Genomic DNA, 17,142 nt, shown 5'->3' on the forward strand with positions numbered 1-17,142 from the left:
ATAAAAAGGTGAAAGAAAGCTTGCGTTGCAAAAAATGAAGGGAGAGTTTTTAGCGAATAGATTTTGCAAGGAAAATCTCTTTTTTTTGACGTTTGATGATTGCAAAAAATATTGTTAGTTTCTCACAGAATTCGTGAAGATTATTTAATAAATAATAAACAACATTTCATAAAACAAAATAATGTTTATTTAAATAATTTTTTAAATAATTCAAAATGTTGCATGTAATGAAATTTGAATATTCATAATGAAATGACACAAAATTTATTAAAAGTCTTATTCTATTCGTGATATTTTAGAAAAAACTATGTGTGTCGTCCATTTTCTTTGTTACTTTATATTTCTCAGTGTCATTCTGTTTCTTGTCTAGATTTAGATTCTTTTTTCGTTAGGGAAAGTCCAATGGAAAATTCTGAATTTGGAGTCATATAAATGATCTTATTATGATATTCTTATTATATGTGAATCAATCAGAATATCAGTATATTTTTATTTTATTGTATTCATAAATCTCTCAAATCCTTAATTCTAAAAGTAAAGATATTAAAATAAATCAAATAGCAAATAGGTTCTCAAAAATATTTTACATTGTTTTTTTTTATAGTAAATATTATTTTTTTTTATGCAGTTGAAAAAACATTAAATATTCGAATAATATGTAGAAAATATGTCATATTATTTAAAAATAGTATTTACAAAACATTAGTATATTTTAATATGTACATCTATTTTTCACAAAATTTAATAATATTGTGTGAAAAAGTTTTTTCATGGTTTTTTAATAATTATATATCTGTTTCTGTATCTGAAAAAATTAGGTTGAAAAAGATTGTTCTATAGCATAAAAAAGTATACATAATAATATTTTAATAGCACTGCATTGCTATTTCTTCTACTGTTTTTATATATTATATATTTAAAATTTTTTCAATTCTCAATATTCACAATTTTTTTATTCATTGATTATTTGTTTCATAAAACTTAAGTATCATGCAAATAAAAATTATATCAGTAAAAGAAAATGTAAAACATTTATTTACATCGTTTACATAAACCATGCAAAATATGTGTAATGAGAAATATATATTTGCATAAAAGTCTCTTCAAAATATGAAAAATTGAATATTTATGTAATTCCAAAAATAACGATTCTAAACCAAATATTTAAAAATAGAAAAATCTTTAAAAAACATTTCTCAAGGGCAAATCACCTTATACTTTTTCGTCAAAATCGATTTCTTTTCATTTGTTTCTATTATTTCATCCAAATTTCATCGGAAAATAAACACGTGATTTTTCTTTCCGATTCATTAGCAAGTGAAAACGCCGAAAAAATGCTTTTTTCGTCTCCTTTTGATTTCTCATCATTATCCTTCCTATGTTCTTCATAAATACAGTCAGTCATAAAAATCTTTTTTACATCTTATATGTATTTAAATAATAAATTATGTTATAAAAAGCAACGAAAATTCGGTTTTTAATATAATCATATAAGTACATAGAATATAAAGTATCTTAATATTTATTTACGAAATAAAATTTTGGAGAATCGATTTTAAAGATCAAACAAAAGTTGATACACAAAAATAGATTGAGATTTATTTATTGAGTTATAAGTAAGTTTGCTTTAAATAAAGAACTGAAGATAAGGCAGTTTATTATTTTATCATATTTTGTCATATCATAGTCTTATTCTATCATTTTAAATGGTTATAATATTTATAATAAATTTATAATATTAATAAATAACTTTCAATTGATACTTTCTACATTATCTTTTATATTTATTTTAATCTAGATTTGGACAATAATTTTATTTTTAACAAAATGTTACTTTTTTCTAAATGTGAAATGATGAAATGATCGATTCTCAAAGTTCTTTGCATTCTTTTTTTTTTTTTTAAGGAATTTTTTAATATATAAAATATTCATATTTTATGCTTCATCAAGTAAAAAGGTGTAATTTTTAAAAAACATCAAAAAATTTTAAGAATTTAAATCTTACATTTTCATGAAACAAAATAACAGAATGAAAAAATCAAAATTATATTATTTTTTTAATAATGAAAAAAAATTGTCTCTAATCTTCTAGATTCAAAAGTAAAATTAATTTTTGTGTCATCAAAAGGTTTTGATGTTTTTTAATTTTTAAAAATTTTTTTCTAGTCCAAAAATTTAGTTCAAATTTTTCATTTAAAATTAAACAATTTATTGAGAATAGAAATTATTGTAAAAGTATCAAAAAATATTATAAAATCTATGAAAAAATTTTTAAATTCACGTTCAAATTTTCAAAAAATTATTGATCAAATTCATAGAATACAATTTTTATGTGTTATTAAAAATCATAAATAATAAAAAAAAATTCCTATATATTGTTTTCAATCAAGAATTTTGATGAAACTTGGCTGAGATAAAATTATAATAGAAACTAAAATATTGTCATAAATAAATATTATTTAGAGATTCTATTATATTTAATACTTAAGTCATATACTATTTGAAAATACTATTTCATGCAATGCTTAAATCACAATGAAATACTATTTTTTATTTGCATTCAAATTCGAATTCGAAACAAATAATAAGATACAAATAATAAGATACAAATTAAAAATCACATGTTCAGTTCATCTATATAAATACTTGTAAATCTTTTATTAATTTTTTCGTAATTCTTATTCTAGTTAAATTTAAAAACTTATTTATTCGAAATATGAAATATTTTCTTTTCTTGTTAATAAAAATAAAAAAATCGCACATCTCTCGAAAAAATAAAAATATTTATCCCTGCAAATCTATCCCTCAAATCCTTGTTATTCCTAACTTTACAATTTGCATCTACATACCACGCAAACTTTCATTAATCTCTTCAAACATACACATGTACGTTTCTCTTTAAATTAAAATTATTCTAAATAAAAAATTCTCTTTTAAATAATAAAAACAAAAAACTCGAAGTAGTATCGATAATATTTTACTTCACTCAACTAATCATTGCTTCAATTTTTATTTCACACATTTCTTGGAAATGGCATTTTCTCGTTCGACTGTACCCACACACAGTGACAAAGTGTGTCTCTCCTGTCTTTCAACCCCTCGCGACAGCGCCCCCTACCAACTATCCCTCTCAGCCAGCCGGCCATTGTTTCTCGAGCGGCTATTCGCGTTGGGTTAATTAGTCCACGCTCCAGTTAGTGAAAATTGAATCGAAACGGTCCCGTGATACGGAATCCTTCGTTTACCGCCGTATTTAAGCAGGCCGACCGAAAACCTGGCCAGCCTATTCTGCTCAGGCTTAAACCCTCGATGCCACGGCTAATTAGTCGTTTGCTTTTCGCGCCTTGTTTTCCAAGGAAAATATCAAAACACAGGGGAAGAGAGAGATTCGATAAAATGATCGAACGATTGGCGACTTTTTTTATCACCTATTCTTGGATTGACTTATTTACTTCTTTTCGAATTATTTTCGAGAATTTGGCGAGATAGTTTTTAAATTAATTTATTGAAGATTAAAATTTGATATAATTTTCAATATTTTTCGTGTTTTTACTTTTATTAATTAGTAATAGTAATTATTAACTAATAATATGTAAATCATACATATATGTATTAATGATTTGTGTTTCTTCTTTTTGGTTTGATTATATCCTTTTTGATATCTTGTTTTTATCATATCCTTTATTATTAAATGATTTTATCTGACGATTTATATACAAATATTTTAAGTAAATATCAATATAATAAAAAATAATAATATATAATAAATGAATGATTAGTAATTAAATTTGTAATTAATTTCATTTTAAATTTTTAAATTTTACTTAATATCAACAAAAAAAAATATTGAAAATTATAAATAGTCCTAATTTTTTGGCCAAAAATTGTAATCATTTTATGCAACATGAAATTATTTTACTTATAAATATAAAATATAAATTTTTGTAAAGTTAGTTAATTGAGAAAAATTTGTTTTCTTTTTTTTAAATTTTTATTTTGATATCAAGATTTTCTTATCTGACTTATTATAAAGGAAATATTTAAGAAAACCATTAGTGAATTAGTTTTTAATGTGGATATTGTTTTCTGTTATAATATTTGTTTATATTTTTTATTTTTAAATTTATAATAATTTATCAAATTCTAATCAATATAAAATTGAATGTGTCCATTCATTAACATTTTAGAAAATAATATTTTAATAATTATTAATGTTTTTCACGCTCTATGTATGCACTATGCTCTGTTTAAAAAGTAAGTGTTTTATTTATACTTTTATATTTTTTTAAAAAAATATATATTATTTAAAGCATCTAATGTAAACTATTAAAACTTATCTAAAAATACAAAAAATATGTTATTATAATGATATTATTGTAATTAAAATTGAAAGATACAGAGATTAAAAAATCTTCAAAAATGTATATGTATAATTAAATTAAAACCATTCAAAATTTCTAATATTTTTTATCTCTTTTTTTTTTATATAAAATTGATAAATATCCATCATAAAATTTTTTAAAAAAATAATATCTAATTCTGGGCAAATTTAATCCAATAGCCAATCCTGTATATGTATCACTGATCCATTCAAACGAATGTTCACCCTTTAACGAATTAAACCAATCAAATCTCGCTGGCAACGAACTGACAAAAAACCCAAAACAATTTTCTACCGTTTTAACCTTTCCTAAAAATCCTCCCTAATTCGTACAATACAGCCGTCCAATGCTGCAGCTAATCTCTTCACAAAACTCGTCACATTCATCACGATTTCGTTCTCCCATCAATAATCACTCAACTTCCATCATTCTCCAACTTTCGAAATTTCATCGACAGCTCCGCTTCGCCGATTAAACTAGACACCAGATCGTCCCTTTCTTTTTCTCTCTTTTTTTTTCTTTTTCCTCTCTTGGTCCTGCTCCTGTATATAGATTGCCGATCAATAGAGCACGCTAGACTACGTATCACCCTCTCTTTTATCATTCTCCTCTCGTTTGATCCTCTTTATCGTTCCCACCCTATTTCGATATCTTTATCATTCTCTTTCATTTCTCCTTATTTGTCATTTTCTCATTTTTAATTTCCTTAATCTTCTTTATCTTCTTTTTCTTTTTTTCTCTTTTTGTTTTTTCATTTGTTGAGAAAAATTTACTTCTTAAAAATATTTATTTTGTTATTCTTTTTCTTTTTATATATTTTATTATTCTATTAAAAATTCTTTTATTCACTTCTTAATATTTATTATTTTTTTTATTGTACTTTCTTTATTTTTTATTCTGTCAATTTTTCTCCTTTTTTTTGTTTTAAATTAATAATAATTTCCTCTTTGTTACATTTTTTTTTCGTTTTTTTCATTCCATAATTTCTTCTTTTTATTATTTTTTTGTTCTTATTTCTTTCTTTTTTTTTGATTTCTTTTTTTTGATTTCTTTATGTTATTATCTTTTTTACAATTTATTTTTTCCTTTCTATATTTTATTTCTTTTTCATTTTCTTTATTATTCTGTATTTTTTTCTATTTTTTTATTATTATCTTCTGGATGCTCTCATCCTTTTTATTATATTTTAATTTCTACAATTCTTTATTTTCTTTGTCCCTTTCTTTTTTCTCTGATTTCCTTCATCATCTTTTTTATTCTCGTCTTTATTTTCATTTTCTTTTTTATATCTTTTTCTCTCCGTCACCCTTCTTCCTTAAAAATTTCTTTTTTCCTTTTTTGTCTTGTCAATATTTTATCTCTTATTTTACTTTATATTTTATCTCTTTTTCTTAGTTTCTTTTTTTCTTTAATAATCTCTTTCTTTGTAATTTCTTTTTCATTATTTTTTTATTTTCTTCTTTTTCCTTTTTTTCTTATCATTATTTTTTTTCATCTTCCATATCATCTTCTTCATGCCATCATCCTTTTTTTTCTCTTTTCATCTTTTTATTTCTTTCTCTTCGTCATTTTTTTTTTTCTTAATAATATCTGCCGTTTCTTCATCATTATCTCTCATTATTTCTCTCGTTATTCATTTTTCTTTCTCTTTTCTCTTTTCTTTTTCATATTCATTTTTTTTCTCTTTCTTCATCTTTCAATCCTCTCTTCTCCTTTACATACTTCGTCACTATTAATAAACTAACTTAATAAATTTTTCATCCTTATCATTTCTTCCATCCTCTTTTTCTTCTCTCTATCATTACTCCTTTTTCATTTCCCATATCATTCTCTCTCTCCTCCACATCTCGAACAAAACTACAAAACTGTCTCATCAATCCCTTCCCACTGCAACAGGCCACAGGACAGAAACGTCTCACCGCAAACTCGATCGTCCGATATGTACTTCTCCATTTTCGATTTTCAATATCCACCAAATAATATCGTTTTGGCCGACGTCGCCGTATGCATGTCCATTGCCCCTCCAACTAATTCACGGATACGCTCGATACGACGACCACGCGAAAATTGAAAACCGATGGAAAACCCTCTAGATCGGGATATCGCGATTTTTCCCGCAATCTCTGCCTCTCCTTCCCCTCTCGACCTTTCCCCAACGATGACAAATACGAATGGTCTTGGATCGGAACTTTAATTACCGCCACTATCGAGTATCTATGGCACCATGAAAAAAGGAAGGGGGGAAAAATGGGGAGGTTGACGGGACAAAAGAAATTAAATGCAACGAGGATCAGTCCGATAGATGGAGATGTAAAACTCGATTTTTTTTGGCTCGTCCCGTGATGGGTTCCCTTTTAGGGGATGATGTACAAGATGCGTTATTGCTCTCGAGTGGGCTTTTCGCGTGGATGTTTTGTTCGATCTGGATTTAAGGTGAATCTTGGATTTGGGAGTAGATATAGAGATTAATTGATGAATTAAATGATGATGGTATCAAGAACGGGATTGAACAAGATTTTTATTTTAAAAAAATAAAAAAGAGAGGGGGGGATAATTATGGCGAGTGAAAGAGGAAATAAAAATTATTGTGTAATTATAAATTGTGTAATTTTTTTTTTTGAGAAGTAAATTGTTTTTAAATTGTTTGTTTTGATTATTTCAAATAGTTATACGAAATAACAAATAGTTTGTATTGAATAAAATTATATATATATATATATATATATATACTGAATAAATTATTCGTTTATCAATTGTTTGATTATTTCAAATAACAAAATTAAAAATTTTACGCAATATTTTATAGAAATTATAAAGTTTCCTGTATTTAAAAAATACAAAAAAATAAAAAATAAAAAATAAATCTTTTGTCGATAAGAAAATACTTAAATCAAAAATGAATAAATACTTAGATTTTATATTATTCATTATTGATGATATTATATATAAAATAATAAAATAGTAAATAAAACAATAAAAAATCACTTTTATTATTTTTTATATAGAATATAATTATAGAGAAAGGAAAAATATTTTAACCAATATTTTCAAATTATAATTTAAAGGTTACTTTATATCTTAAATAGAATATTAGACATAAAAATCATGATTTTATGAAACTAACAGAGTAGCATTTATATTCAATTTAAAATATTGTTATATCACATATTTTTTCTTTAAATAAGATAGAATAATTTAAAATCTTGTTTCATTATTAAATTGAAGATTTATATATTTATATAAAAATTGAATCTACAAAATTGTACACAGTGATATAGAAAATAATGTAATAAAAAGATACGAAATATCTAAAATATAATATATATTATAATATTTGAGAAAGAAAATTTAATATTCAAATTCCATTTCTTCGTAAAAATTTTATTTTGCATAAAAATCACAATCAACTCGTCGTTCAAAAATTATTTCATCGCAATTTTATTTCACCTGTGATTATACGTATCATAATTTTATTTAATAAATAAATTAATTTCTGAATAATATTTAATAAAATTATAGTATAAAATATAAATTTTACGTAACTTAATTACAAATTGTACAATTTAATTTATAACAGAATTCTGATTTATCCAATGTATTCGTAGTTGTTAACATGTAGGTTTGAAGTTTATATATCGAACGATTGAATTTGAATTAATCATGAGCAACATTCGCTGCATTTACACAAATTAATTTATAAAGTGAATTATACAGTCACGTCGATTCAATAAAGAAATCAATTCTGATTTATCTTGAGCCATTTACATTTCCTCCATTCGTGAAATTAATATAACATTATATAAAATAAATTTTAACATTAATGAGATCGTTTTGTAATTTTCCATCTATCGAATGTGTTATAGTTTCAATTGTGATTTCACTTTAAGTAAATATAGTAATTTTAATAATAATTTAATAATTTCTAAATTATAAATATTACAAGTTAAATAAATTGATTTTTATTTTATTAGTAATTTTATTAATAATTTTATTTCAATAATTTCCAAATGATTTATATTTTTTTAAGATATCTTTATCTTATATCTTTCTTAAGATAGATATTATCTCTAGTATTCAATTTTTATTTATACAATTATTATTTTCTATTTGTATCATGTTAAATTACTTTTTTATCTCGTTTTAAAGATTTTCTTTAAATTTAAATCATATGAAATTAAAAAATATTTAAATTATTAGAGAATTATGTTTTATAAATTAAAAATTTTTTAAATATCAAGATTTTTGAAAATAGAGATCACGTAAATTTATGTTTGGAACAGAGAATTTTAATTGAAAAAATAAAATATCTTAAAAAACAGTTAAAAATCTGCTTTATGAACAGACTTATAAACAATGTTCATCTATTTAAATATACAAAATTTTGTGGTATATTTTTAATCTTATTCTAGTCGCGCCTGTAAACAGGCAACCAGCCAAGTCAATCAAAAATTAAATTTTAAAAATTTAGAGAGAAAAATGTTTCTTTTTATTTTTTAAACAAGAAACTTTATAAATTAATAATTACATTTCTATACATTTATTTATAAAATTTAAAATATATAAAAAATGCATGTGATATGCAAAATATTTATTTCTATAATTGTGTTCATTGAATTAAAAACAAACACAAATATTATTTTTTCTTTATTAAAATTAAGCTTTCAAAACAAAGTCACTCATAGAATTACTCAATATAAATCTAATAACAAAAGAGAATGAAGAAATTTGTCAAATAAAAATACAATATACACGTAATAATAACAAGAACTGAGCTAACTGATTAACTGATTAATTTACTATTTCATTAACGAGTTGTGCTTCGTCGTAACAGAAAGGTTAATCAATCATTAATAAAAGATATGTTCAATTTCGAGCTATTAAATAAAACATACCGAGTTTGGATAAGGGATCAGTTTGTACAATTAATTTCACGAACACGAGTTTTTAAATTCAATTTTATGATCAAAGTTTTTCACGTGTATACACACGAGTTCCATTAACCAAATGCAAAGAAACATCGCAATCGGCTGCCTTTCATTTTTCAAATTGCTCCTACAAACGCCGCATGCATGTAATACCATTTATTTTCGGGGATTTTCGTTTACTTCATCGATAGATAACCAATCATATTTATTTTCATATCATGGAATTATTGTATTATATTTTATTAGAATTGTCATTAGAGGTGTTTCCTTGAAATTAAATATCGAAAAAAAATATCGAAGATTTGGACTTGATAATTTTATTTTTTTTTAAATAAAATTCTTTTATTGTTCTATTTTTTTAATTTCAAAAAATTTAGCTTTGGTATATTTAGTATTGAAAATAACGCAATCGATATAAATGGAAAGAGAGCGATTCTTCGTGGAAAAATAAGTCGAAAATGTGAAATGACATTTTTCGATGTCGGAGATTTTGTTTTTGAGAAAATCGATTATAAAATTTTATGCTAAAATTCTGTTCAAAATGTTTCTTTTAGCATGTAAATGATTTGTAATTATAGTTCTTTCATCATTTTTATTAAATTCGATTATAAGTTTTGAATTATTAATATAAGTGTGAAGAAACACACTCAATTGATTGTGATTTTACCTCTTAAGTGCACGTGCATAAAATTTGTAATTGATTATCTCGAAACATTGTATTAAAAATTGTCGTTCCATATTTTCGACTTATTTTTGCACATAGAATTATCATCTTTCTTTGTTATTTTTTTATAACATAATTTTCAATGTACTTTGTTAATTATTGTTGATGAATTCTGATAATCAAAATATTGTTCCTTTAAAAATTTTAGTTTTAGTATATATTGCTTTACATTCAATTATTATCAATTATTATCTTCTGTATTTGAGAATTTGATATTTTTCTTATATGTAATACAATAATCTATATTATATATAGATATAAAATTTTTTGTTCGTTTAAAAATTTTACAAACATTTCAATATTATTGATTATGCTTTAAACAGAAATTTTATAAAAATATTTTGCTTTTGATTATTGTTTAATATTATTTCTTTCAATAAATATTATTAAATACATCTAAAATATCAGCCTAAATTCGCATGGTTTAACATGATTCTTAAATTGGTTCAATAAACATGATGCAATAAATATTATTAGGAATTTATTACATAATTTCATCGATGAAGTTATATAGCTCAATTCATGGAATTTACTATCGGTTAATTATACAATTTAAAACATTTTATCTCATTATAACATCACTTGGAAATTATATATATTTATTCATATAGAATGATTCTATTAATCTACAATTATTATATTATTTATAGTTCTCAAAAACAATTTATAATGGAAAATTTTATATTATTTAATTTTACCACATCACTGCATTATTTATTTAAGTAATAATTTAATTTTATAATTATAACATTTATTTATTTTTATTTAAAATTATTTTATTAATTGAAAGATACAATGGAAAAATAATAGATGATAAATAAGCATACACAGAATTTACAATTTGAGAAAATTTATAATTGAAGAAAGATTTTATTAGAGAATTAAATTTCGATAAAAAAATCTATATTCCAATTGTTAAAATATGTTAATAATTATACGAATAATATTATACAAATAATATTTGTATCTATTTCGTTTTTACAAAAATTTTTTTATACTTCGTTTCTTACCAAGTTTTTTATTAATAATTATATTTTATGTTATTAATTAGTGTTATATCTTTTATTGATTCATACATTACATTACATATCGTTATATTTTTAATTAAAAATTAAAAATATTTAGAGAGTGATGATTTATTGAATTATGGTAATTTACATATCAATCTTTTTACAACAACTTTAAAACAATTTAAAAATATTTAATTTTTCATGATAATAATAATTCATTAGCATACCATTAAAACATATGTGGTCACTCTTAATTACTAATATAACTATCATGTACAAATTTGAGTATACCATTTCTTGTATAATTCAAATGCATTCAAATGTGGTCACATTCTGTGACATAATTTTTATTTGAAAAATCTTCGAGATTTGAAAACACTAAAACAATAAATCAAAACATAAAACCAAATTATAACCAAATTATAATCCAGTCAAATATATTACTAGACAAATTATTACAATCAAAATGATTGTACGAAAATTATTTCATTTTGATCTATAAAATAATATTAAATTTTCCAAAAGCATTTTCTAAAAATTCTAAATGCAGAAAATATGAATAAAATTAACTGTTTCGGTATTAATAATGAAAAATATATATAAAAAAAAAAAATCACCATTTTATGAATCATTGCTATCTATACAATTCAATCTCGAATGACAGAAACAGATTTCCAACTGTGAACACCGAATATCACTTAAAAACGCTAGTTATAAAAATCAATTTGAACATGTAACCTATACATTTCTCGATGAAAAATCATAGGAAAGAGAAACATGAAATGCGAAGTAGAATAGGGAAAAAAAAAAAAAAAAAAAAAAAATAGAACATGAAAATAGAACTACAGTTGATTCCAAAAATATTGAAGGTGTTTTGAATATTTTATATTTGATTTTTAACATATGATTTTTCATTCGTATTTATATCCTATTTTTTGATAATTGTTTATAATTGTAAGTTCTTTTAATTTTAATAATAGTTCTAGTTTTCGTTTCAAAATATTTATTTCATCGTTAAAAGAAATTTTGAAGAGAAGTTCGACAAAATACCAAAATTATTTATATATTATATTTATTATTTTTGTCAAAATTAAAAGAAAAAAGTTAAATTTATTCTATTTTTTACTTTTTTCTTAAGCAATTAATCGAATAATCACCATTGTTTTCGACAATTTGTAGAATTAAATGATAAATATATATATATTAAAAATATATATATTAAAAATATTATTTATATGAAATTAATTATATAATATAATATAATTTATTCATTTCCTTTACTACTTGTGATTCTTTATTCAAATAATCGAAATTTAGATTCATATAAATAAATTCATTTATTTAATTTTTTAAACGTATATAGTTATATATAAACTCAAAAAATTCATAGTGAAGTAAATTATTGAGATAAAATATATTTATTTTATTATTTACACTATTTACGATATTTATTTTATTTATTTACGCTAATTTTTTTCTTTCTAAATTTTAAAGTTATTATTAATCAAATATTTTAATGTTATTAGACATAATATTTTAAATATACATACGATTTGATATAGAAAATATTTTTTCATTCAAAATCCTTTATACACTCGTAAATTATTAATTATTTGTATAAATAAAAGAAAAGCTTGTTTAAAGAATATATTCATAGAATCTCTTAAAAGAATCAATTTTAAAAACTAAAATGAAGATAAAAATTTCGATTGAGGCTATCAAGTTACGAGATGAAGCGAGACAGAGAAAGCGATCTATTTCATGATTCATCGTATCCATAAAATTAAAATATATTCAAAATTTAAATTTCGTTTCAATTAAACATTGATAAAAATTTTTCTCCTATAAATGAAATTTTATTTTTTTATCAAAAATATCGATATCGAAATGCTTCTTTTTTACAATTTGATGTATGATTTTTTTTTTTTTTTAATGTAACGAATAGAACGAGTTGGATACTTGGAGATGACCAATCGTACCAACATGAACACGAACAAAGATAATCTAATCCCTATGACAAACATTCGGTTGTGCGAATCGCGATATTAATGAACAATTAACGCGGTTCTATGGGTGTATACAGAGGCGTAGGCATACAGCTGTTGGTTGTTATCTGTCAGGGCGCAGGCAACGCTGATCCAATAAAGCCGACCATCGTTTTCGACAATTTATTATGGAGTGGATTGTGATGGGGATCATATAATTGGAGCCTAATTATCTCTTTCGATTAATTTTACGGAAATAATGAAAATTTGAAATTGATATTTATTGGGTTATATAGTTTTTGATGTATTTATAGCAATTTAATATTTTTCATTATTTGTGAAAATAGTATAAAAAGGAATATTTTGTTTGACAATTTGAATATAAGAGATAATGAGTTGATATATTGCTAAAAATTAATTTACGCTTATTTGAATAATATAATAAGCGATATAAATACATCCAGAATGAATGAAAACTTTAATAAATTTAATATAAATATAATTGGCATATTTATTCATTAATTTTCATTAAAAGAAAATTATGTTTCTATTTATTTTTATCATATTGTTATAATTATTTATATTTATATTTTACATTTAGATACATATTATTAAATAATATATTAATAAATATATAAATTGCTAATTTTGGTATATAATATATAATATATGTTTTTAAAATATTGTGAAAAATAAAAAAGAATTAAAGAAAAGAGAAATATTTGATAAAAACCTATATTAAAAAAATACTTGTTATCATAAAAAATCTGAGCCAAAAAGCAGAGAAAATATTCTTTAAGAAAGTAAAAAAAATGTCTTCAACAAATTAAATTATTAAAAAAAAAAGAAAGAACTAATTTTACCATTGAATTGAAAAAATATTCTCATATAAGTGAAAAAAAAAAAAAAAGAAAAAAAAATCTTTTACAATTATATTGAATGTCCAATTGAGTTAATTTAATTGACAAGCTTAAAATATAAAATAAACTATAAAAGATCTTTCAGTTAAAAACAATTACAAAAAAAAAAAAAAAATAGAAGTCTTTCATGGCAATTAAAATATACCTCGAACTAAGTTAAATCAATTGACGAGCTTCCATAGTTTCAAACACAAAACTGCGAAGTATTGGCAAAAAGGATTGCTTTTTTTTTGTTAAAAAAAAAAAAAAACAATGGCCACGAAAAACATGTAAACATTCAAAAAATAAAAAATAAAAAAAGAACAGAAGTCTTTCAATTAAATTAAATATCGAATCGAGTTAAATTAATCGACGAGCTTCACAAATTCAAAACACCAAAATTCTTTTAGCAAAAAGTAATCACGGCAAAAAACCATGTACCAATATAAAATAAAAAGAAAAAAAAATTAAACGTGTACTGGCTAGTATCGTTGACTACGCGTGATTTACGTACACTTGAACCACGCTCAATTTCCCGTAGGAAATAAGTTTAGTTGGTAGCAAACGGCCAAAATATACGGATTGGTTTATGGTTGCCTTTGAAATCGGCTCATAAATCCCCCGTGAATTACCGGTTCTCGACAGGATTGAGGCAACACATGGAATTAATCTATGAACAGCCCAAATAATGTGAGAAATAAGACAAAGAAAGGAAAAAGCAGTAAAGAAGAAAAACAAGAGTGAAAAAGAACAATAAGAAAAAATAGAGAAAGAAGACAAAGAAGAAAAGCGAAAAAGAAAAAAAACACGAAGAAGAAATAAAAATATCAGAAGAAATAAAAGAAGAAAAAGAAGAAGAGAGAGAAAGAAAAAGGATGAAAAGGAATTAAAAAAAGAAATAGAAAAAGAAAAGAAAGAAGAACGAAGAAGAATCAGAAGAAATAAAAGAAAAAGAGCGAAGAAGAAGAAGAAGAACTTGAAAAAAAAAGAAGAAAAAGAATATGTGGGAAAGAAATATACGTAGAAATAAAAAAAGAAAAAAAAAAAGAAAAAAAAATGCAAAGAAGAAAAATGAAAGAAAAAATAAAAGAAAAAGTAGAAGAATAGGAAGACATAGAGAAAAAAGAAGAAAAAGAAGAAGAGCGAAAAAGATAGACGAAAAAGAATTTCTCGTGAGAATAAATTTAGTCTGGAGGAATGCCATACGTCGATCATCATGCTATAGGCCAAGTCGATCCTGCCAATCCGATTACTGACCACAAGTGGATCCTGAGCAAGCTATTATGTCACTCTGCCTTCCCTGTCGACCTCTTAGCGAAGCCACCCTCCGTCTTTGACTGAGATCTAACCACTGGAATCTGTCCGTTTACGAGCTGTCCTTTCAATGAGATTCGAGAGAGGCGGTAATTTCATGCCTTTTAGCTACTATAAAGATGGAATCATGGCTCGTGGCGCCATCCCTTGAGATGAGTAAATTTTTGATGAATAAGTTTTGTAAAGTGGATCCGAATAAATATTTCTTCGAGTAATAATAAGTTTTTCTTTGAATTCTTTTTATTGGTTTCCTTTTCTTAGATTTTTCGGTATATTGTTATCTTATTATAATATTTAGACTATTTTATTGTGATAATATCTTATTATAGTTATTAGTATATTATCAAAATATTGATAAGTTTTTAATGCTAAAAGTTGCAATTAATGTATGAAATTTATTTCTTTCTCAAGTTTTTTAAGTTAAATTAAGTTAAATTAGGTTTCTTTGTTAGATTTTTTAATTTATAATTGATTTATAATATAGAGTATTATAGAGTATAATATAGAGTAAGATAAAATATTATTTTTTGTGTTGTTTATTATTTTGTGTACAATATTGAACAAAAATTTGAAATTTTTTAATTGTAATTAAATAAAATTTTTTGATAATATTTTTATTAATTAAAAATTAGCATTATAAAAATCAAGTAGATTTTACATAAATGATTTTAAACTTTTGATTGATATTATCGTTTTTTCTTCATTTTCTTTTTTCTTAAATTTTTTGATATATTGTTTTTTAAAATAAATATTAGAAATTAAAAAGAAAATACTAAAAATCATTTTTAAATCTCATTTTTATATAATAATATATTATATTATTATATTTATTATATTTGCTTCTTTTTATTTTAATAAAAAATGACATATATTTTCTAAATTATTAAATATTTTATTTATTTGAATTTAATATAACGAACTTTTTATATTTTTTTCGAGTACATTTTATCGTTCTATACACTTAATTAAATAAACAAAAAAAAAAAAGTAAAATAAACACACCGTATTCCAATCAATTAAAATCTCCCAAATTCCCAAACAAATCCTAAACACAAAACAAACAAACAGAAACAGAACTTTTTTAAATAGGACAAATTTTTTAAACAATACCAAGTCAAATCGAATTCTCTATTTCGATTCATACAAACATTTCTCGACAAACGCTACTCTTCCTATTTTCTTTCTTTCTTTTTTTTTTTTTTTTTTCGAAAAAATACTCTATATTCGTCCATTCTTCTTTCTCGTCAATTCACGAGGGGGAAAAATGAACACGGTCGACTTCGACAGAATTTTTTTCGAACAAAATTTCGATTCCCATCAAACAATATCGAAAAATGCACGCCTACAAAATTTTCGACCCTTCCACGATCGATCCCTCGATCGGATACAAAAGTATCGAAGTCTTTTTTTTTGCGGGCGAGGCCAACTAGATGGCGCTGGCTATCTAACTCGCGCAGAGTGATCGTAATTGAATTTTTTCGCCGGTCCAGGCTTTGCTCGGATTTAGCCATAAGCCAGTTATTGAGTCGTCGTTGAAAAAGCGGTGTACGGGCACGTTCATCAATTTATAATTGTCCATTATCAATATATAAAATCGGATCGCGATTCGTTCGATCCATTTCGAAGTGGAAAATGTTTCTTTCAATGGACAGTTTGAATATTCTGCTATGTAGTCGATGCTATGTGACAACGATTATTTTTGATTGGAAAATAAGTCGATACGCCTGGATATGTAGATAAGATTTTTTGTTTTATAAGTTGACGAAAGAGAAAATTTTTTGGAATATATTTATTTGCTTGAAAATTTTAATTATATATATATTATATTATTTAATACTCTCTGGATACTCTTCTATAATCAATATCTAGATTAGATATTTTAATTGTTGGTAATTATTGAATT

General features: G+C 23.3%; 1 protein-coding gene across 1 annotated transcript in view; it reads right to left on the minus strand.

Annotated features, from left to right (window-relative positions):
- LOC122715602 (poly(rC)-binding protein 3) overlaps nt 1-17,142 on the minus strand; it is a 242,109-nt gene that overhangs the window by 210,564 nt on the left and 14,403 nt on the right. The window lies entirely within an intron of this gene.

This window comes from Apis laboriosa, unplaced genomic scaffold, assembly GCF_014066325.1.
Source record: "Apis laboriosa isolate Shangri-la unplaced genomic scaffold, ASM1406632v1 scaffold39_cov144, whole genome shotgun sequence".
Classification (NCBI taxonomy): Eukaryota; Metazoa; Arthropoda; class Insecta; order Hymenoptera; family Apidae; genus Apis; species Apis laboriosa.